The 24,312-nt window shown below is 45.4% G+C and overlaps 1 long non-coding RNA gene across 2 annotated transcripts; it reads right to left on the bottom strand.

Moving 5' to 3' along the window:
* Nucleotides 1-1,210: 1,210 nt before the first annotated feature.
* On the bottom strand, nt 1,211-24,262 carry LOC139806563 (uncharacterized). 2 transcript variants are annotated; one of them, XR_011730286.1, is made up of 3 exons: nt 22,425-24,262; nt 20,787-22,319; nt 1,211-1,396 (listed from the first exon to the last, which is right to left on the bottom strand). It is a non-coding gene; the product is annotated as an uncharacterized lncRNA (long non-coding RNA). The 2 variants fall into 2 exon arrangements; XR_011730285.1 differs by having other exon boundaries at nt 20,787-22,845; nt 22,925-24,262.
* Between the last annotated feature and the right edge of the window lie 50 nt (nt 24,263-24,312).

The raw sequence follows: 24,312 nt of genomic DNA, 5'->3' as shown, positions 1-24,312 counted from the left end.
TCATGACAAGTGCCCACCAAGACCTTTCCCCCGGGGCTGCTCCCAGCCAGGCAGCCCCAGGCTGTGCCATGGCCCGGGTGAGTCCCCTGCAGGGGCAGACACTGGCACTTGTCCTTCTGAGATTTCTCTCCAGATGAGCTCTGCTGCTCCTTGATGCCTTTCATGGAGCAGAGAGGCCTGGGAGAGCTCCTGAGGAAAGAGTCCATCCCAGAAGGCATTGAGTCCCTCAGCACCGTTGGTGTCTCCTCTTCCTCAGATCCCTGTCCTCCATCAGCAGGAGCCCTGCACTTCCCTTCTTCTTCAGGCTTAGTCTCAAACACAGCCATGGGAGAGGCTGCTTTTGCCCTTGAGTGCAGGGCCAGTTAAAGACCCATAGCTTTCTCTGCCAGGGTTTCACTTGCCAGCCCAGAACAGCGCCCTCCAGGCTCTCCCACCTCCCCTCCCCTCTCTCCCAGCACAGCCCTGTTGCTGCTGGCCCCACACCAGTGCCCACCCCAGGCTGCTCTGGGCAATCCCACCACAGCCCCAGCCTCCCTGAAGAGCAAAGCAGCTCCTGGGGGGCAGAGAGAGCTCAGAGCCCCAGATGGGTGACCATGGCAAAAGGAGCAGGGGTGTCACGGTTTAACACTGGCCCGGCAATTAAACTGAGTAACAGACGCTCTCTATTAATCTCTCTCCTCCCTGATAAGAAAGGAGAGAGAATAAGGGAGAGAGACTTGTGGGTTGGAAACTAAACTACACAACTTTAATGAAACAGTAATGATAAATAGGAAAAATTACTAAATATGTACAAATATACAAGAAAATGGATACCACATTCCTCCCCCTTTTCCCCCAGTAGCTCTCACGTCACCACCGAGGCTGCAGGGCAGCCCTGGGAAAGTACAGGCTGGACTCCTGGAGTTGGCAGCAGTCGGGAACTGGAGGCAGGAACACACAGATATGGGCTGGCACGGATCAGGACTACAGGCAGGCAAATGGACGGGATCCTTCCAAGTGAAGGAAGGAAGGGAAGCAGGAAAGGCAGGAAGGGCAGGCAGCCGAAAGCTGGAAGCAGGGAATCTGGCTTGGCCCTCGTGATCCCTCAAATTTAAACTGAGGATGACGTATATGGGATGGAATACCCTGTTTGGTCAATTCTGGCATCTATCTTGTCCGTTCCTCCCCAAGGAGGGCTGCAGGTGGGACCTCTTTATGTTTTCCTCAGAGCTGAGCAGTGTCCTTGGCTCTGCATACCAGTCTCTAGCAGTAACTATAAACATCAAGTGTTACCAGTCCTAGAAACACACACTAAGAAACTTGCTGTTAATTTCAGCAAGTGCAACTACTTACAAGAGACTTAGCTAAAAGCAAAAGTACAAGACAGAAAATCACCTTTATCCTGGCCCAAGCTGCTCTCCTCTCCAGAAGATCGTCAGAAATCTGCAGCCCCTCGGGGCCATCCCCTCCCCCCAGCCAAGCACAACAGCCCTGGCCCTTGTGCTCCTCAAGAGCTGTGACTACTCCAGGCACAGAGCAGCCTTCCCAGGGCTGCTGAAACCAGGGAAAGGCTTTCACTTCCCATTCATTCCTGAAACATGGAAAAGGGACAGCAGACAAGATATTTGTTGCATGTTGATTTTTTTCCTTAAATCCAATGGAGGATCTCTATTTAAACAAGTTTTGTTGGTCACAAAAGTAAATGAGGAAGGATGAATAATAACATTACTTTAACAAAATTAAAATCACAGTTGAAGAAAAAGGGAAAAAAAATAAAGATAGAAAGTACAGACTGTTCTGAAACACAGACAGAGTCATTTGAAGAGGACACGAGGCAGCCTATATCTGCTGAAAAACCCTAACCATTTCCTCAGAGAACCCTTGAGCCCCTGGTTCCTCATGCTGTAGATGAGGGGGTTCACTGCTGAGTACAGAACTGCCTCCACCAGGTCCAGGGATGGGGAGGAGATGGGCGGGGGCTTCAGGTAGGCAAGGATGGCAGTGCTGATGAACAGGGAGACGACGGCCAGGTGAGGGAGGCACGTGGAAAAGGCTTAGTGCTTTCCCTGCTCAGAGGGAATCCTCAGCACAGCCCTGAAGATCTTCACATAGGACACCACAATGAAAACAAAACAGCCAAAAGCTAAACAGACACTGACCACAAGAAGACCAAGTTCCCTGAGGTAGGAGTGTGAGCAGGAGAGCTTGAGGATCTGGGGGATTTCATAGAAGAACTGGTCCAGGGCATTGACCTGGCAGAGGGGCAGGGAAAATGTATTGGCTGTGTGCAGCAGAGCAGTGAGAAAGCCAGTGCCCCAGGCAGCTTCTGCCATGTGGACACAAGCTCTGCTGCCCAGGAGGGTCCCGTAGTGCAGGGGTTTGCAGATGGCCACGGAGCGGTCGTAGGACATGATGGTCAGGACATAAAACTCTGCTGCAATGAAGAAGACAAAGAAGAAGAGCTGTGCAGCACATCTCTTGTAGGAGATGTCCATGTTGTCCCCAAGGGAATTGGCCATGGCTTTGGGCAGAGTGGTGGAGATGGATCCCAGGTTGAGGAGGAAGAAGTACATGGGGGTGTGGAGGTGGTGGTCACAGGCGATGGTGGTGATGATGAGGCCGTTGCCCAGGAGGGCAGCCAGGTAGATGCCCAGGAAGAGCCAGAAGTGCAAGAGCTGCAGCTCCCGCCTGTCTGCAAATGCCAGGAAGAGGAACTAGCTGATGGAGCTGCTGTTGGACATCGGACGCCACAAGGGATATCGACCTATGAGTGGAAGAAAATAAAGGGAGTAGTTAGGTCATTTTCTTTACATTACTAAATTTCTCCTAGATACACACAAACTGCTTTTCTGGTTTCATGAGAAACTTTGGCAACCCCCTGGCTTATCCTTGTTCCATGTTCATAAAGGAGTGGGAGGGGTCAGTGCTGCCATACACACAGGGGGGATCTCAGATTAAATCCATTCTTGGCATTAAATAGCTTTTCAGCATTGTCACCCTCAATATACAGCCAGCCTGCAGAGCAGAGCTAAAAGGATTCAGGGTGGATTGGTCTGATGCAGTTTCTCCTACACACATGAAGAAAATTTAAATGCAGAAGCCCCTGGTGTTTCTGCTGCTCTGCAAGTGAAACCTTGAGGGTGCTGAGAGGCAAAGGGACTGTCCCTTAGTGCAGAGTGAGGAGAGCAGCTCTGTCCATCAGTCCTGCTCTCAGTTGCAGGAAGAGGCAAAGAACCTGAAATGAGGAATCCTAGATCCTCCCCCACCCCAGCCCAGCAAAAATAAGGGGAAGAACAAGGGCAGCAGCCGTAGGGGCAAGAGGGGAACCTGTCAAAGTTCTGTTGCCGAAAGAGTCGGGACAGGGAGACAGAGGCAGAGATTCCAGCACTTCTCCTCTCTGGCGGGGGGGGGTGGGGGGGGGGGTGGGAGGGACGGACTGGAAGGATCCTCAGAATTCAGTGCCCATGATCTGAAGGGCTGGGGGACTGTGCTGTGTGACAGACAGCAGGGTTTATCTCTAGGGAGGGCAGCAGGGAGGTGCAGGAATCCCCGCTGCCTTCATCTTCCAGGTAGCAGATCCCTCTCCATCCCTGCCCATCTCTGCTGCCTGCAGATCTTTCTCTGTCCCCAGCTCTCCTCCCTGTCAGTGCTCACAGCCCCATTCCCACCCCCTGAGTGCTCAGCTCTGCCCTGCAGACCCCTCCTGGCAGCAGCAGGACCTGTTCAGGGGCATCTCTGGCTGTCTTGGGCACTTTCTGCCATAGACATTCCATGGTCACTCAGGGCAGCTGCTGACTCCTGAGGGAGGTGCTCTCCCAGATATGGGCACCCCAGCTCTGCACACCCCTTATTAATTCTCCCTGTCACCACAGAGTCCCCCATGACAATGGTGTCCAGTCAGCAGACCCTGCATCACAAACCCCTGGTGGTGGCTGTGTAGATGCCCAGGCCTGGAACTCGCCGGGACTTTGTCACAGAATCACGGAATCATGGAATGGGTTGGGTTGGAAGGGTTAAAGATCATCTTGTTCCAACTTCCTGCATGCATGGATAGGGACACCTCCCACTCAACCGAAGCCAACCCTGCCCCTGTCCCCATGGAACTCCCTTCTTAATCCCATCCACAGCATCAGCCTCAGTCAGAGCTGGTGGACAGACTGCTATCAGCCAGCTGTGTGCCCAGGTGTCCAAGAAGGTCACCAACATGCAGGCTTGTATCAGGAATAACATGGCCAGCGAGAGTAGGGAAGTGATCGTGGCCATAGATAAAGACAGGAAACAGTGTTGGAACAAGTGCTGGACACTGAGGCACCGTCACTGCTTGCCAGAAGGACTTTGGATCACTGATAGCACTGTGACCGTCATCATCCCGTGAACTTCCCACCCACCACATCACCCACCTCTTCAGACGTCACCAGTCTGGCTACAACAGAACAATGGTAGAGCACGGCAAAGGGCTTGCTAAAGGCCAGGTGCACCCCATGCCTTTCTGTCCCCTGCCCACTTTGCTTCAACAATCCCCTCTTTGTCCTTCACCTGCCTGGAGCAGTCTGGACCCCATCACTGTCCCACAGACTGAGGTCATAGAATCATAGAGTGTTAGGAGTTGGAAGGGACCTCTAGAGATCATCCAGTCCAACCCCTCTGCCAAAGCAGGATCACCTAGGGCAGGCCACACAGGAACACACCCAGGGATGTGTCGAAAGTCTCCAGAAAAGGAGACTCCACCGTCTCTCTGGGCAGCCTGTTCCAGTGCTCCCACAACCTCACAGTCAAGAAATTTCTCCTCATGTTGAGGTGGAACTTCCTATGTTGTAGCTTAAAGCCATTATTCCACTGAAAAGAGATTGTCCCCTTCCTTTTGACACCCACCCCTCACATATTTATAGACACTCATGAGATTCCCTCCTCAGCCTTCTTTTCTCAAAGCTAAACAGCACCAACTCTCTCAGTTATTCTTCACATGAAAGATGTTCAAGTCCCTTAATAATCCTTGCTCTCCCTGGGACTCTCTCCAGTTGATCCCAGTCTCTCTTGGACAACTGGATCCAGTATTTCAAGTGTGGTCTCACCAGGGCAGAGTAGAGGGGTAGGAAAACCTCCCTAGATTTGCTGGACACACTTTTCCTTATCCACCTGATTCTGTTCATGGGCTGTGCTGATCAGGCTGGGAGGCAGACCCAGCTGATGGTGCTCACTGCCACTGACCACCTCCCACACAAGCTCTTGGGTGCCCATGGAGGGTGCTCAGAGGGGCCCTTCCTGATTCCAGTGACATGGGCTGTCTTTATTGCACAACATTCACCATCCCTGAGGGCTCTGGACACCAAAGAAGTGACAAAGGAACCAGCCCTAAGTCCCCAGACCCCCCCCCCCCGTACCATGATGGCATCAGAGGGAGCCCACAGAGAAAGCAGCACAGCAACAATCTCTGCAGAGTCGACTCCTCAGGCAACTCTTGAGAGCAAGTGTGGAAGAAGAGCTGAGCTGAGGAGATCCCCTGTGTAGGGGGATGGTCTGAAAGGCGGGGGCGTGCGGCGCTGCTGTGTGCACAACCCCATGTTTTGACTGTTCAGAGTTACAAGGACACCCTGTCCTGGACATTAGATAAGGAGAAGGCACAAAGTGAAAAACAAGTGTCTTCTACCCCTGCACCAATAGGATTTGCTTTTGCTGCGTGTGAACGGCACCTGGTGACCTGTAGCAGGTAGTTTTGGTGTGCGGTGGAGGGGGGTGTGACCACTGTAACAGTATATAAGCGGTTTTCGTACGTAATAAAAGTCCTTTTTTCTGGAAGCATCGACTATACCTCTGTGAGGACTCATCTTTGACTTCCACGCCGAACCCCTAAGGTCGCCACCTCTTGCATCACCCCTGTGATGACGGAAGGGCTGTTCTGGAGGCCAGCTCTGTCCCAGCAGTGCCCGTGCCCTGTCCCTGCCTGCAGGCACAGGACTGTCACACCGCAGGGTTGTGACCAAGCTGCCAGAGCACTCAGGCCTTACCCAAGGGTGCAGAAGGAGACTGTGGAGCTGGAAAGTGGACAGCTTGGAAAAGATTTAGCACTGGTGCTCCCGGGCAGTGCCCTTGTGCCAGGACTCTTTCCCCTCCACCTCTGCACACAGGCACTGCCCTGCAGCTACAGAGAGGGTCTCAAAGGAAAGGCCTCAGGTAAACATTCCCTGAAAGGATTTTTATTCTTTTTAAATACGGAGAGAGAGCACACTTATTCACTGGCACACACGCTCTAGGTAACAAAAATAAAATAGAGACATGCATAATGAGAAAGGGCACATTCCTATTTGGGTAATAATTTGAAAGGGAAAAGGGAAAAAAAACTGCTGAAATCAGGTCTAACCAGGGATTGCTTTGCAGTAAGGGAAGGTTGATCATACCTTTATTAATGTTGGTCTTGAAAAACTGCAGGGATGGAGATGACACAAGCTGTCTGGTAGATGTGCTTGAGTGTCCTAGTGAGGAGCAAGTTTTTGACATTTTCCTCTTTTTCTTTAGCTGATGCCCATTGGTTTTCTCCCTCCCATCATGCACACCCAGGATGGACCTGGCTCCATTTCTTGCTGACACCAAATGAGTTATCACAGAATCATAGAATATGCTGAGATGGAAGGGATCCATAAGATGCTCAAGTCCAACTCCTGTCCTGTGAAGGGTACCATTGGGATCACACCATGAGCCTGAGAACATCATTCAAAAGGTTCTAGAACTCAGGCAGGCTTGGTGCTGTGACCACTTCTCTGGGGTAGTTGTCATTGCTTGGAAGTACTGAAGTTGTTCCATTGTTTAACTCTCTTCTGGGTGAAAAAAAACCCTCACGAGGATCCCCACAGCTTTCTTTTCTCCAAAATGAACAGTCCAAGTGACCTCAGCTGCTAGTCATAAGTCATCTCTTCCAGACCCTTCATCCCACACCATTAGCTTGAGAGCATCATTAAACACTTCTTGGATTCAGTCTGTCTTGGTGCTGTGACCACTTCTCTGGGGGAGTTGTCATTGCTTGGAAGCAATGAAGTTGTTCCATCACTCAGCTGCCCTTTGGGGAAAAACCTTTCCCTGATATCTAACCTAAACTCAGCATCCTATCATTTCCCAAAGTCATTGTTCAAAGGAGTGAAGAAATCAAAACCAGCCCCATCTCTCCCCCTCGTGAGGATCCAGACTGCCTCATCCTTCTTTTCTCCCAAATGAACAATCCAAGTGACCTCAGCTGCTTCTCAGAAGTCATCTCTTCCAGACCCTTCACCTTCCTTGTTACTCTCCTTTGGACACTCTCCAACACCTTGATGCCTTCTCTATACTGGGGTGCCCAAGCTGCACACAGTACTCACAGTGAGGCTGTACCAGTGCAGACTAGAGCAGGACAGTCACCTCCCTGGACTGGCTGGTGACACTGTGCTTGATGCACCCCAGGACACGGTTGGCCCTCCTGGGAGCCAGGAGAGACTGCTGGCACATCTCCAGTTTGCCATCAACCAGGACCCCCAGGTCCCTTTCTGCTCTCTAGCCACTCGTCTGTACTTGCTGATGGGTTGCCCCATCCCTGGTGCAGAATTCAGCACTTGCCCTTGTGGTTGGTGATTCAGCTCTTGCTGAACTTGTGGTTCAGCGCTTGTCCTTCCTTTGCCTGCTGATTGCCTATCTCTCTAACCTGGTGAGGTCTCTCATCCACAAACTCGCTTCAGATTCCTTCCAGTCCTGCACCCAAGTCACTGATGAAGATGTTGAAGAGGACTGGGCCAAGGATGGAGCCCTGCAGGACCCCACTAGTGACCGGTCACCAGCCTGATGTGATCCCATTCACTGTCACCTCTTGTGCTCCACCTGTGAACCAGTTGCTCACCCATCACATAGCACGGTTGTCCAACTATATGATGGACATTTTATCCAGGAGGATGCTATGAGAGACAGTACCAAAAGCCTTCCTGAAGACCATAAATGTTACATCCACATGCTTCCCTTGATCAGCTAGGTGGGTTACTCTGTCATAAAAGTTTTGACCCAGTAGGATCCCCAAGTTGTACTCTGCAGGGCTGCTCTCAGTCATTCATCTCCCAGTCTTTACTGACAGTGGGGATTTCCTCCTCCCAGGAACAGGACCTTGCACTTGGCCTTGATGAACTTCATGACTTTTGCACAGACCTGCTCCTCAAACCTACCCAGGTCCTCTCGTTTACCACCTCCCCACGTAGAGGGAATCGCGAAACACTATTCGCCTCTGCTTTAAAACCTGAGGGGGTCACAGCTTTTTAATATCTCTTGCAGCGGTTCTTTCAAGAAACATGCTGTTGGAAGGTATCCAGAGTGAAGCTGTGAAGTGAACCTGGAAAATGTTAGAGCACTAGAAATGCTGCCTGTCACTGCTTACAGATATAGCAGCTGTTTCAGCCAGCTCTACAGTTGAGATTTGCCACTTTGCACAACATGCCTTAGGAGCATTTAGAAGCGAAAGGGTGCCGGCAGCACAGAGACAATGCGAACTGCTTGTACCATCTTCCGTCATAAAGGGAACCCGATCGTTCAGACTTTTGGGACTCCATTGAGCAACATTGGAGACAGGCCGCCGAGGGCTGGTATATTCGAGGTTTGTGGTAAAATGCGGTAAAATGGTGGTGCTGTGGGTAGGGTTCCATGTGAGAGTTAGGGTCAGCCAAAATTTTCAGTGGTCACTCTTTGCATTTGCTTGTGATGTAAATACTTTGAAAATACAAAATATGTCTCTCGAATCAGTATTTTTTCTGCTCTTTTTAAAATATACCAAACTGTAGTGAGAACCACAAGTCAGCAGGTGTCGCCGATAATGAACTGGGAGCTTAGGCCCAGCTGTGCCCAATAATTAGGGCCTGCCCCAGCCGGAAATGGGCGGGGCTGAAGGGCAAAATAAAAGGCATGCTCCCAGAAGCAGAGGGGGGAGAAGTCTAAAGATGAAGAGATGCCTGGGAAGAGAGATGGTGAGAGAGCTCCGGAGAAGAGCCGTGTCCCCGAGAGAAGGGCTCGCCGCAACACCAAACATCCTCAATTAACAGATTTTTCCCCAAACTTAACTAGCTTCTGTTTTATATCATGCTTGACAAGCTCCTAAAGATAAGACTGCTTATCCAGTCGCCTCCTGGTACATGGTCCAGACAAAGGTAATAAATTGAACAGGGTACCAAGGACTGAAAGATAATAATAAATAAAAGAGAAGTTCTTGAGATGGCAGAATCCGTGTTATTTCTAGCAAGTCTGTGTGCCAGTGATTTATGAAAAGACAGAAATCCTTCTGCTGTATAAAACTCCAAGAGAAAAAGGAGAAGGGCGCGGCTCTTCTTCCCCCCCCCCCCTCTCGGCACTTCGGCTTCAGCTCCGGGACAGAGAAGTGGCAGGAGTGACAGACCCTACGCACCCGACTACAGCCAGAGGCCAGGGCCGGCAGACGGTGATAACATCTTGATTACTCTCTCCTTCTTTTCTCTTCTTAATGACTCTTCTCTCCAAAGTAACTAATTGTATAAATCCTAAATAAATCCTTTTAACTTGTTAAAATCATAAAGCCTGGTTATTTTCGTAAATTCACGCGTCGTCTATGAGTAGTGGCTGAATTTTCCTCGCAAACAAAATATAAATAATAACTCGGATTGTAACATTTAATTGGCGTCACGGACAGGATCAAATTGAGGAAAATATCAGAGCCTGCTCCTAGACTGACGCCTGAATTGCAGAACTAACCTTTAAGAAAATTTAAAACAATTTAAATGGAGTCCATGATGTGTTCTGCTAGCCCTAGTGGTTTGACCTCCTTTGACGAAAATGAGATTTGTGAAATCGCTTTGATTCGCCTATTCAAGGAGTTCCTCAAAACCCGTAACTATACCCCGAAGAAAATTCTCTATGATGCGCTTTATAAAGATTATAAGAGTAGAAATTTTACTTCCATTGCTAAAACGATAACAAGTTTGGAAAACAAATCCGCTCTGGAGAAAGACATTAAGAAAAAGTTGAAAAAAATGGGTGTAGATTATTTCTATGCGCGTGCCTTTCTCACCTTGGCTACTATAATTTGGCAGGAGAACGAAGAATTACGCAAAAAATTAGAAAATATTGAAAGTGGCGTAAAATCTGAGGAGCTGCCAGGGAAATCAAATTCTGAAATCTGTACTAACCCTAAACCGATGCTAGATGGCGCTCCATCGGCCTCTGAATATAAAACAGACGATGGGGAGTATGTCTCTCCTGAAAGACCCCGTAAAAAAACGGTGCGTTTTGCACCCAGAAGGGGGAAAGAACATACACGTGACATGGGAACACAATTTGAACAAGTTACGCACAAAGAGTTTCCATACTCTCCTCTGGAGCTGACCCAATTAAAAAGACAATTTAGGAGATTGCCCTTGGAAACTGATATAGATTATGTAGTGAGAGTTTCAGCTTCAGGTGGAGATAATATCTTGCTATCTGAAAAAGAAGCTTCTGGCATTTGGGGTCCAGGAATAATGTTAATTACCGGTAATAACCGAGCCCCCTGGTCCCTGATGCAAAGAGCAGCTTATAACGTGGGTTTCACTGACCCCATAGCCAGGGGAGAACCCCATGTGCTGCCTGGAGGCCTCTCCGAGTTATGGGATAATATTCACAAAGCCTGCATAATTCAAATGATATATGAACATGCTTTGGTGATGAAACAAGAGGACCCTCTTATGCTGAAAATAAAACCTGAAAGAATGGATATCTTAATCCAAGGCTTACCTGCACAATTGCAGAGTAAAGCCCTACAGATTAAGACTAGAATTGAAACATCACGAAGCACAAACTATACCTGGTCTGATCTGCTCACAGAATTGACAGAATTTGGACGTAAATATATGGCCCCGGAAGCTAACACTACTTCTGTAAAAGTTTTCCAAACTTCTGCAAATTATAATAATAACCAAAAAATGACTTATGCTGCTGCCACTGCCAGATGCCCCCAAATTCCCCCTTACCAGCAGGAGGAATCACGGGGTGACTGGACAGTTGTAAATAGAGGAGGCCGACGGAGAAATAATAACAATAGAAATAATAATAATTACAATAACATTACTAACAATAATACTAACCCCCGTCAAAATAGGCCCCCCCAAGACGGAAATAGTTCACCACCGGGTGAATTGGGACCTTTTGCAAAGCTCAAAGAAGAAGCTAAGCGAAAAGGCATTCCTCCTTCACTCTTAAGTCACAATTTTACCTATGGCCATCTAAAAGCCTTGGTAGAAGAGTGGCCCACCAGGTCAAATTCAGAGGAAAGGCCTGGAACTTCCCAGGATTCGGGAAACTAAAAAGCCCTCTCTCTGCTGCTAAAAAGAAAGCAAAAAGACGGCAGAGAGAGGAGACAGGTCCTGATCCCAGTTCAGTTAATTCTACTGACCCCCTAAATAAACCTTGGGAAACCATCCCTACAAATCAAAATGATTGGTCTGAAAATAATGCTCAATCAAATTCCAAAAAATCCAGCTCTCCAAAAGACTGGCAGAATGTGCTAAGATTAACCTTAAATAAAAAAGGTGATTTAGAACTTACTTGTGCAGTAGGACCAAAATGTTATCCTGTAACATTTGTGATTGACACAGGAGCTCAAATTTCCACACTAAAATCTGATGTGGCCAAAAAATGTGGCATTAATTCTTCTCTGAAACCAATATTTGTGAGTGGTGCTTTGGGAAAGCCTGTGTTACAAAAGACTGCTAAAGTTTCCTTGAAGCTACCGGGAGGCGAGGAGTTAATTCGAACCCAGATGATTGTGGATAACATTCCTTACAATTTGTTAGGAATGGATGTATTGATTGGCAGGTCCTGGAGAGATGAAAATGGAATTTGGTACTCCCACAATTGGAATATTGGAATTTTGGTACTCCCACACTTAATGTTAGACTGCTAAAAACTGCTCCTCGCCTCCCCCAAAGCAAAATTACAAATGTTAAACAGTATCCTATTCCCTTAGCAGCAAAAGAAGGTATCAGAGAAGTAATTTCTGACCTGAAACAGAGAGGTATAATTGTGCCTTGCCGTTCACCTTACAATTCCCTGATTTGGCCCATAAGAAAACCAAATGGCAAATGGAGAATGACTGTAGATTATAGAAAATTGAATGCTAATACTGAAAAATTAACTGCAGCTGCCCCAAATATAGCAGATCTGGTGCTAGAAATCCAGGAAGCAGCTCACCCAATGCTTGCATCTCTGGATGTGAAAGATATGTTTTTCCAGATTCCAATTGACCCTGAAGATCAAAAATACTTTGCTTTTACTTGGGATGGCTTACAGTATACCTTCACCAGGTTGCCTCAGGGCTATAAATATTCTCCCACGCTGGCTCACCATGCTCTTGCACAGGAGCTGGAAAATATCACAGAAATAAAAAATAACCCAGATGTGAAGATTTACCAATACATTGATGATGTACTGAAAGGTGGTAAAACTGAGCAAGCTGTGAGAACAGTTTATGATGCCATAATTGGGCACTTAACAAGCTTACAAATTGAAATACCTGAGGAAAAAAGACAACCTCCATCCCAAGAAACCAAATTTCTAGGGATCAACTGGAAAGCTGGAACATGGACCATTCCTACTGATACACTTTCTCACTTAGGGGAAATAAAAGCACCCACAAATAAAAAGGAATTGCAGGAAATTATGGGGACTTCGCAATATTGGTGAAAGCACATACCAGACTTGTCAATCATTGCCAGGCCTCTATACGACCTGCTGAAAAAGCATCGCCTATGGGAGTGGAATCACAACCATGAGGAAGCTTTAAAACTTCTACTCCTAGAGGCACAAGCCTTTCAGACCCTGGGACCTCTCCACCCTGATGATCCGATAATAATTGAATGAGGTTTTTCCAACAGTGCATTATCTTATCGTTTCTGGCAAAAAGGTCCATCCGGAACCACCAGGCCCATCTCTTTTTATTCACAGTCATTAAAAGATTCAGAAAAGAGATATACTCTTTTGGAAAAAGGCCTTCTCACAGTGAGTACTGCCCTTAAGGAGATAAGTAAAATAATTAAAAACCAAAAGGTTATACTGCAAGGACCCTTTAAAGTGCTTACCCAGGTATTATCTGGTAAACCGCCCCCTGATGGGATTTCTCAGAAAGGAACGATCAGGAAATGGTACAGTCAAATTGAATATTTTGCTGAGCTGTTTCAAATTGTAGAAGGGCCAGAAAAGCAGTTAAAAATTCAGGAACCCCTTGACTCCACAAATGAAAAGGATTTACTAATGAAAACTCCTAGCCCCATTAAGGAAGCCCCAGAATTTGAAAGCAGTATGCATAATGCCTGGTTCACCGATGCTTCTTCCAGAAGACGGGGGAAAACATGTTTTTTTAAATCTGCTGCAATTAAACCCTCCACGGCAGAACAAATAATTAATCAAGATGAAGGCAGTGCACAAGTAGGCGAACTGGATGCTGGTTTGAATGTATTTGTAAAAGAAAAAGCCACTACAGAAGCTGTATATATCTATACAGATTCTTTTGCTGTATTTAAAGGCTGTGTTGAATGGGTAACTTTTTGGGAAATTAATAACTGTGAAATTAATAGTATACCGGTATGGCATACAGAGAAATGGAAGAAAATTCTGCAAATCGCTAAACAAAATCCCAATTTTCATGTAGGCTGGGTACCTTCTCACCAATCCGATTTGAAAGCTGAAGCAAGCAAATATAATAACCAAGTTGATGAATTGGCAAGAATTAGTGTAATTGAAATCAGAGATGCCCTTAACCAAGGTGAAGTCCAAGAATGGGGAAAATTGTTGGAATGGCTTCATTGCAAAAGGGGTCATTCTGGTATCTTTGATTTATATAAAGAAGCACAATCACGTGGATGGTCTGTGTCGCGTGAGCAATGTAAAACAATAATTTCTGCTTGTGATTTGTGTAAAATTCGGTTGGGGGAACACCCTCTGACAGCTGATAACTTACACCTTAGAGACAGTAAAACATCATGGTCTACTTGGCAAGTAGACTATATAGGACCCTTCCGAAAGTCAGGAAACAAACAGTATGTTATTGTAATGGTAGAAGTTATATCTGGGTTAACTTGTGCTGAAGCTTATGCAAAAGCAAATGGGGAAAATACTGTTTCTTTCCTGAAAAAGGTCTTTGAAATTTTGCCTAAACCTAACAGTATACAATCTGATAATGGGACTCACTTCACTTCCCACTTGGTCCAGCAATGGGCAAAGAGTGAAAATATTAACTGGACATTTCATATTCCATATTACCCACAGGCGAATGGAATTGTAGAACGCATGAATGGGTTAATAAAAAAGCTCCTTAGGCCACAGGAAAGCAAAAGGGATGAGAGGCTTAATTAGGCTATTACTACAATAAGCAATCGATGGGGCGTTAATGGTTGTCCCAGACTCACAGCATTCTTTCCCTAATCGCCTAATCAAGATAACAACACTGAGAAGCAGCCTCCCAGGAACTTCAGAGGAACCTTGCAGCCAGGCCAAGCCGTTTTTTGTGAGTTTACCTAACATAGGTAGAATTAAACTCATATTGCAAAATCCTCTGAATTCAAACACGTGGGTGGCAACTGACATGAATGATAAACAACACAAAATAAGCACAAATTGGATAGTCTGTGTGCAGTAAATGGTTACTTTGTACTCTGTTAACCAATGTATCTCTTTGGTCCTTTGTGCGATTAGGTTTGTGTATTGTGAAAGGAAGACGTGCTTACCAGCTTCAGCATTTCTCGGAACTGGAAACCCCCGGCTCAGTCTCAGAATTGGCTACTCTGACACTGGGTACCGAAGAATAACTACGTGCTGCCGGAAGATTAGCCACCTTTTTGGCTGGCACGCAGTGATGTGTAAGACCATGATTTTGTTTCTAGTTGTTCCGAAGTTGCTGCTGCTTGTAACATGTTTGGTTGGGTATGCAAAACCTGATTTGACTGGTATGCCAAGGAATACATTGATTCACGAACCCTGGGATAAAAATTCTTTCCTCAATTTGGGACAGAATATAAGTACAGTCCTGGCTTTACAAAATTGTTGGGTCTGTGGTTCACATCAGGGATTCACACAATGGCCGTGGATGGCACACCCTGTCCACCCTAAATGGATGTTGCATCCCTATTCTAAAGCACGTATGAGTAAGAATCCTGTTGTCTGGGAAAAAGACTCACCTGCCTGGGACCTTCATCACGTCCCAGAGGGGGAATTTTGCCTCAGACGACAGCTGACTGATCGGGATATTAAAACAGGTACTGGAAAAATTCTAGGTTCCTCAAAATGCAAATACACCCTGGCTTTGGGATGGCATTGTACTGATAGAAATTGCAGCACCATAGACTGCTCGAAACGCCCTTTGGCTAAACATAAGACTGAGGTTTGTGGCACAAGTAACAGTCCACGACCTAAAAAAATGTATTATGGTTTGGCTTGGCAGGACCGCTCGGGACGTCCAGCTATTTTTAAGCAATATTGGTCCTCTGTGGATAATTCTAACAGACCTCAGAATTCACGACACCAATGTAAAACCAAGGAGGGAGTATGGCTGTGTAAAAGAGCTGATTCAATTCTTTTCCATGCAGTAGCCCCCCCCCACTCGCCGGAATGAGACATAATATTATGATACTCGTTTCCTTCGAGGAAACTTATTTGCAATCAAAGGTCACCATTTCGTTTGTGGACATAAAGCCTATAGTAAGCTTCCACAGAAATGGGCAGGAACATGCTATGTGGGAGTAATCAGGCCTTATTTTAAAGTATTGCCTAATGAAATCACACCACACCTAAAACTGGCCAGAGCAAAGAGGTCCTTCATGAATTTTGATGTGGCTAAATCTGGTTCACAAAAGTGGAGAGGAACCGAATGGATACCTGAAAGAATAATTAAGTATTATGACCCTGCAACATGGAATCCTTATGAAATTATTAATGGAGCACGGGATCCAATTTATAACCTAAACAGAATTATTAGGCTCCAAGCCGTTGTAGAATTGGTAGCTAATGATACCAGCCAAGCTCTGTCCTTGTTAGCGGATGAAGTTACACAGTTACAAGACACTGTATACCAACATAGGCTGGCCTTGGATTATCTCTTGACTTCTGAAAGTGGAGTGTGTGCAAAATTGAATCTCACCAATTGCTGTCTCAAAATAGATGATAATGGTAAAGGGGTGAAAAACCTTGCCAAAGAATTAACTACCATAGCAAAAACTCCAGTCCAAATCTGGGAACATCCCAGAGGGACATCTTTCTTCTCCTTCATAAATAATATAGGAGACTGGATTTATGTACTGATTGTATTTGGCTTAATTCTTTTCTTCTTGCCATGTGTAATTAGCATCTGTTCCTCTTGGCTGAATGCAGTTCGGGTGAGAGGTGTTCACCAAACTTTATCTCCTGACAAGGCTGACTCAGACACAGATACCAAGTGCCCAAAGGTCATGACCCCGACTTGAGGAAAAGTGCTTAAAACATTTTACCTTCCTTAATGTGTATGTAATAGACCTATGTTATGTCTTAGTAATTTTTCCATTGTATCTTCTTCTATTATTATTGTCATTATAATTCTTATAGTTTTTTCAATATTGCTATTGTTATTACCAAGTTTTGATATGTAATCCATATTTTTTCTCCTTTTAATTTAATTCTTAAGACTCTGTAACACTCAGTATTCTCCTTTGATTTCTATATATATTGTAAATGGACAAAATTGCCATGTACAAGCACATACTTTATTCATGTGGAATTGCTCCTTTGCATGTTTTCATATATGTTCATTGCTACCTGTTAAGCTTTTTGTGTCGGTGACATGTCTACATGATTGGCTGCAAAACTTCCCAATGCTGGCACAACACAAAATGCAATTTTTTTTTTCTTTTGTGTATGTATATGTATGTATTCATCTCAGCAACACACTCCCATGGCCTCAAAACCCACGGGGTGAGGTAACGTGATATGGTGAGGTATATATGATGTGGCAAATGTGTGGTACAACAGACAACCACCCCCCACAAATACACGTTAAAAATATACTGGCTTTTGAGCCAGGTAAGACGTGCAGTGGGAAGAACTGTTGTCAGGCAGGGTGTGATTCCCGGTTGCTCCTTAACGGAAACCTCGGAGATGGAATCAGCCTGCTAAAAAGCACAGATTCCAAAAAGAGCCACATGACACAAGATAACCACACCAAATGGGATATACGTATATATATATACATATAAAGAAAAAATAATACTGACTCAAGAGCCACGGGGTGAAATGATGTAAACACTTTGAAAATACAAAATATGTCTCTCGAATCAGTATTTTTTCTGCTCTTTTTAAAATATACCAAACATCCTCAATTAACAGATTTTTCCCCAAACTTAACTAGCTTCTGTTTTATATCATGCTTGACAATCTCCTAAAGATAAGACTGCTTATCCAGTCGCCTCCTGGTACATGGTCCAGACAAAGGTAATAAATTGAACAGGGTACCAAGGACTGAAAGATAATAATAAATAAAAGAGAAGTTCTTGAGATGGCAGAATCCGTGTTATTTCTAGCAAGTCTGTGTGCCAGTGATTTATGAAAAGACAGAACTCCTTCTGCTGTATAAAACTCCAAGAGAAAAAGGAGAAGGGCGCGGCTCTTCTTCCCCCCCCCCCTCTCGGCACTTCGGCTTCAGCTCCGGGACAGAGAAGCGGCAGGAGCGACAGACCCTACGCACCCGACTACAGCCAGAGGCCAGGGCCGGCAGACGGTGATAACATCTTGATTACTCTCTCCTTCTTTTCTCTTCTTAATGACTCTTCTCTCCAAAGTAACTAATTGTATAAATCCTAAATAAATCCTTTTAACTTGTTAAAATCATAAAGCCTGGTTATTTTCGTAAATTCACGCGTCGTCTATGAGTAGTGGCTGAATTTTCCTCGCAAACAAAATATAAATAATAACTCGGATCGTAACAGCTTGCCAGTCCAGATCGTTTGGACTTTTGGGAGCCCTGTTGAGCAACAGTGGTGAGTAATCACTGCTGAGGGTTGGTATATTCGAAGTTTGTGGTAAAACGCAAACCCGTAGCCCAATTGTTGGTGGTGCTGTGGGTAGGGTTCCATGTGAGGATTAGGGCCAGCCAAAGTTTTCAGTGGTCACTCTTTGCATGTGTTTGGCAGTCCCGATCGTTTGGATTGATTGGGACTACAAACCGACTACAAACCTTGAATATACCAGCCCTTGGTGGCCACTCTCTACTGTTGCTCACTTGGGCTCCCAGAAGTCAGAACAATCAGGACTGGCAAAGAAATGCAAAGAGTGACCACTGAAAACTTTGGCTGGCACTAACCCTCACGTGGAACAGTAGCCACAGAACCATCACCAATCGGGCTACGGCTTTGCGTTTTACCAAATACCTCAAATATACCAGCCCTCAGTGGCCTGTCTCCACTTTTGCTCAACAGGGCTCCCAGAAGTCCAAACGATCCGGAGTGGCAAACAAATGCAAAGAGTGACCACTGAAAACTTTGGCTGGCCCTAATCCTCACATGGAACCCTACCCACAGCACCACCAACAATTGGGCTACGGGTTTGCGTTTTACCACAAACCTCGAATATACCAGCCCTTTGCGGCTGTTCTCCCGAAGTTTCTCAATAGGTCTCCCAAAACTTCAAATGAACTGGACTGGCAAAGCTGGGTAAAGAGTGACCACTGAAAACTTTTGCTGGCCCTAAGACAGGCACCTAAGATAAGAATGCTATCAGGTCGCCTCCTGGTACATGGTTCAGACAAAGATAATAAAGTTAGCAAGGTAACAAGGACTGAAAGATAATAATAAATAAAAGAGAAATTCTTAGGATGGCAAAGTCTATGTCATCTTTATCAAGTCACTGTGCCCGTGATTTATGAAAAGACAGAATCCTTTTTGCTGTATAAAAACTCCAAGAGAAAATAAGATGCAGCTCTCTCTTCCCCCCCTACTGTCTCGCCACTTCGGCTTCAGCTATGGGACAGCAACCGCGGAGGAAAGAAAAAGCGGAGAACACCAATCTAGCAGGAACAGAGGGTCCTATGCCCTCCCACTCCAGCCAGAGGCCAGGGCGGCAGACGGTGATGAAACTTAATTGCTCTCTTGTTCTTTCCTTTTCTTAACAACTGTCTTCCCAAAGTGACTAATTTATGCAAATTCTCTACTCTTCTAAACATGTTTATTTTCTTTTAAAGGTGGCGTTATCGTCTCCTTTCTCAAAAATAAATCTTTGTAATTTGCTTAAATCATAAAGCCTGTTATTTTTGTAAATTCATGCAACATCTATGAGTAGTGGCTGGTTCTTCCTCACAATCAAAATGTATAATAACAGCTTGGATTGTAACAGGCACCTATAACTCAGAACGAACAGGACTGGTAAACAGAGGCAAAGAGCAACCACTGAAAACTTTGGCTGGCACTAACCCTCACATGGAACCCTACCCAAAGCACCACCAACAATCAGGCTACGGGTTTGCATTTTACCACAAACCCTGAATCTACCCGCCCTCGGCAGCCAGTCTTCACTGTTGCTCAATGGGGCTCCCAAAACTCCGAACGAACGGGATTGGCAAACAAATGCAAAGAGTGACCACTAAAAACTTTTGCTGGCCCTACTCCTCACATGGAACACTAATGACAGCACCACCAACAATCGGGCTACGGCTTTGCATTTTACCAAAAACCTCGAATATACCACGTCTCAGCAGCCACTTCCTCACTTTTGCTCAATATGGCTCCAAAACATGCGTTTTACCATTTTACAGATAGTTTTGGCTCCTCTTCTCCTTATTTGCAAGCGTCGTAAATCCAAACCCTTTTGTTAAGCCTCTTTTAATTTAAAATCATCCTGCTGTTCACTCATGCAATCTCATACCTTTCCCTTGTTTCCTGACATAACAGAGTTTAGATTTTTACAGTGTCAGATATGCTGTCTCCAAAAACAGAACAGTCCGGTAAATGTCAAGAGTTGAATAGCACAATGCACGCTGCCACGCACTGAACATAAGCCAATGGAAAGCCATTTACCGGAAGTTTGCTTTTTTTAAGTGAAAAACTACAAAGACGTCTCCAGAAGTCGACCATTTTGTTACAGGAAGTCTGCTCTATTTTTAGCAAAAAACTTCAAAAGTGTGACCGGAAGTCATCCTTTTTTTTTTTTTGAGGAAGTCTGCAATGGTGAAAGTTAAAAACTTTACAATCTCCTTCATCCCCAGTAGCCGCCAATGGCCCCTGATCATAGAAAAACACCATCTGGGAGAGCGGAGAGTCCCCTGGTCTTTGCCAAAACCTCTCAAGTTTATCTCTTACTTCATAGAATGATTTAATCAATCTTGTTGGAAGGAACCCTTAAAGAGCATCTGGCCCAGCCAGATTTGCCTTCTAGGTAAATACTGTGGTTTCTGTATCTTAACACTTTCTGCAATGAGGGAGATCTACCACTTCCCCTGGGAGGTCATGCAAATGTTTGACTGTCCACATGGTGAAAAAGTTACCTCTTGTGTCCAGTCATAATCTACCTATTACCTCTTATCCATTAAGCCCCACCTGTTACTGGAGAACCAAAAGAGAAGACAGGGCTGACTGACTGACTACTTCTGGTTACAGGAGGACCAAAACAACAGAGTTCAGCTGACTGCATGAGCTGTAAGTAGTTATTGGGCAGTTAGTCTAAACAATGCAGTTTGTAGGTTATAGAACTGTAAATTTGTTTTTTAGTTATATTTATGGTATAAAAATCAGTGAGATAACTGTTTCCCCTCTGGCATTAATTTTTGGATGGTGGAGAGAAGGGAGTAAAACTGCAGGAGTCAAGCAAATCCCCAGTGCTGCAGTATATAAGGTTACCAAAAAGGATTGGTTGATTTGCTAATACTTATGGCTGTACCAAAACGTGCAGAGGGATGCATTTTCATCATCTCAACTGCAACTGCTGCAATTGGGAACCCCAAAACCAGAAACACCATCAACTTGAGAAAGACATGCTGTGCTTCCATCCTGAGAATGACTTTCTCCTTTTTTTGAAGGGAGAAAGAATCTTGTTGCTTGTGACTTTCATGGACATCATTTCTGGGGATCCGCTCTGATGGGGAGCTGCCAAAATACAACATCTTTGAATGAGAGGCATTTCCATTTTGGACCATCTCTCCCCAGCTCATATCAATATTCACACTGTAGGGCAGTTGCTCCCGGCTTACCTTGAAACAGGCCAAGGATCAGAATCCTTCCTTGAGAAAAGGTATATCAGGTAAATGGTATATTCCTGCAACTACCAGGCTCGTCTTCATCTTCCACAAAATGGAGTGCCAGCAGAATGCATCAGGAAGCATGGGTTGACAGACCTCTTCTGCAACAACCTCCTTTACCATCCCTTTGATGTACCCACCATACCCAAAGACATCCCCCATCAAGGTAATTCTATGATTACATCGAGGTAATTCTATGATTACAACCATGGGTTTCTCCTCACCTGTTCTGTATCCATTCAATGCCAGACACTGCAGCTGTCATTGCTTGTAGCACACAAGATACACCAAGAGACAAAATTACTGTTATATTTGTACAAAATCACCAGTTCCACAGTCCTCTTCACTACTAACCCCAGCTCACCCAGTCCCAAAGGTGGCCTACAAAGTGCTTGCAAACCCAAAAACTAAACACATCACTGAGTGATGAGTGGACATTATTCTCCACTCTATGACACTGACCCAGACAACCACCTCACCTTGGACTACTCGCTACAGTGGGCAGCATTGTCGCAGTGAGCAGTTTTGTCCCAATGAGCCTGCTTGCAATATTTGCAAAAAACAAGAGACGTACCAAGATGCAACAATTCTGATCTCATACTCCTTTCCCTTGGCCATTTGCCTATCCAGCCTCTGCAATTTTCTTATCGTCATGTGGTGGCTACAATAGAACCTATCAACATCAACTGATGCTTCTAACTTGTCGCAGTTTAATGCTGGGCCACCAATTAAATTGCATGACAGATGCTCTCTATTAATGCCCCTCCCCTTCCTGATAAAGAAAGGAGAGAGAATAAGGGAAAGAGACTTATGGGTTGGAAACTAAACTACACAGCTTTAATGAAACAGTAATGATAAAAAGGAAAAAAAAATATATATACAAATATGCAGGAAAAATGATACCATGTTCCTCCTCACTTTCCCCCAACAACACTCACATCACCACCAAGGCTGCAGGGCAGCCCTGGGAATGTCCAGGCTGGACTCCTGGGGTCAGCAGCAGTCGGGAGCTGGAGGCAGGAACACATAGATATGGGCTGGCATGGATCAGGACCACAGGCAGACAAATAGGCAGAATCCTCAGAGGATGCTGAAGCAAACAGGAACAGGTGAAGAAGGGCAAAGCCAAAAGGCTACACAAAGAAGGCAGAAGAAGGGGAATGGGTCTGACCCTTGTGATCCCTCAAATTTATACCGAGTATGACGCGTATGGGATGAAATACTCTGGTCAATTTTGGCCATTTATCTTGTCCGGTCCTCCCTAAAGGAGGGTTGCAAGTGTGATCTCTTTACTCCTTTTCTCTTTCTGGAGCCCAAGAACTGAGCAGTGGCCTTGGTTCTGCATAATGTTCTGTAGCTGTAACTATAAACATCGAGCATTATCAGTCCTAGAAGCAGACACTTGCTGTAAGTAGCAGTACTTGCTAAAATTAACAAGAGACTTAGCTGAAAGTAAAATTACAAGACAGAAAATTAGCTTTATCCTGGCCCAAACCAGGACATAACTTCAACAACACACACCTGAAAAATAACTGCTCTTTGGGCCCACTAGTCATTCACCCATCTCACACCAGTCACCTTCAGTACAGATATCCCACTTTGCTTGCTGCTTCCACCTTCAAAACAAGTTAAACACACAGTGCAGTCAGGTAGCTACCAAAAGCCCAATCCCTCCAACACCACTCACTGACTTACCTTCTGATGGTACTCTGCTCCCTCTTTTCTTCTTACTAGAACATATTTGTCCTTTGCATCTGAAATACAGTATTACACAAATTCTGGGCAACAGCTGGACAATTCCTGATCTCTCCATTCCATTTAGGAACTCCACCTAGTGCACTATTACCTCATGCCATTAACAAACTCAGCCCCAAAACTTTAATCCCATGCACATACAACCCTTAACTCTGAGGGACAGTTTCATGCACTATGCAGGAGAGATTCAACATTAAGAGAAAACTCTCAGGAGAAATTACTCCAGGCTGTAAGAGGTTGGCCAAGAAGACCTACAGGGACTCAATGGTGAGGCAAGAGGGCTCCGTGGTGGCATCAAGAGTGTCACAGGACATTGCCTTTTACAAGGCATGACAGATGTGCAAGAAGACTGGCATCAAGACCTAAGGATGTAGAGAATAAGTTACAGACTGCAAAAAATCATGACCAGAAATGCTGAGTCAGTCATGCAGAATACAGCGAAAGATGCCCATAAAGAAACCTGCAAGATGCAAGAAAAGAAGCATCCAGCTGGCACTAGGACGATGATGACTAAAGGTGTTCTAGACCATGGGGATGATGCTCAATATGAGCAACTTGCTCCATGAGGACAAAGAGGACATCAAGGCCCAAGGAAGCTCTAAGACAACAAAGACAGACAAAAACTACACAACACCACACACAAAGGCTCTGTATCTCTTGATAGCTCAGTGCTGGGCAACTTTGAGAGCAGTGCAGATCAACAGTAGGAACATCACATATGGTCCAGGAAGCTGTCCATGTATTTCCTCCCTCTGCAGTTCTCTTGATGATTGATTGAGATCAGATAAACCTCTAACAAGCAGTGGCCCGGGTGCCAGGCCTCACGCTGTTCCTGTAACCTATGTCATATGTGTGCCATTTTTGCAAGCTGCTGCACAGTCACTTAGAAATAAACGCATACATGCAGTCTGGCCTTTCACAGCAAGATGTCACACTGATTTACACCCATACGAGTTTGTGACAGAGAAGGAGAACTAAAGGGAGAATGGTCTGTACTAGTGTGTGAGGAAACCACATCCATTTCCCAAGCTATCCCTGGGCAGAGGAACTACATTTTATAGCAACTTCTACAACGGTATCTTTAGCACCAATGTTTTGCCAGGAATGCTGCTTGCCTTGTGTCAACTGGGCTCTTCTCAGCCCAGTCAGGGATGGTGTTTGCCTCAAGTTTACGCATTTTATGGCTTGGTAGAGGTGGGGTTTTTTGTGTGACAGGAGTGACTGCCTTGCTCTGCTGCATTGATTTCCATCATCATTAGTGAGAGAACAAATTAAAAGCTATTTCTGAAGTCCTATTTCTGAAGAGGATGTTCTTCCAGGTTGCCTTT

Source organism: Heliangelus exortis, chromosome 22 (genome assembly GCF_036169615.1).
Source record: "Heliangelus exortis chromosome 22, bHelExo1.hap1, whole genome shotgun sequence".
Lineage (NCBI taxonomy): Eukaryota > Metazoa > Chordata > Aves > Apodiformes > Trochilidae > Heliangelus > Heliangelus exortis.
The sequence above is the reverse complement of the archived record's forward strand: the minus strand, read 5'-3'. Positions and strand labels throughout refer to the sequence as shown.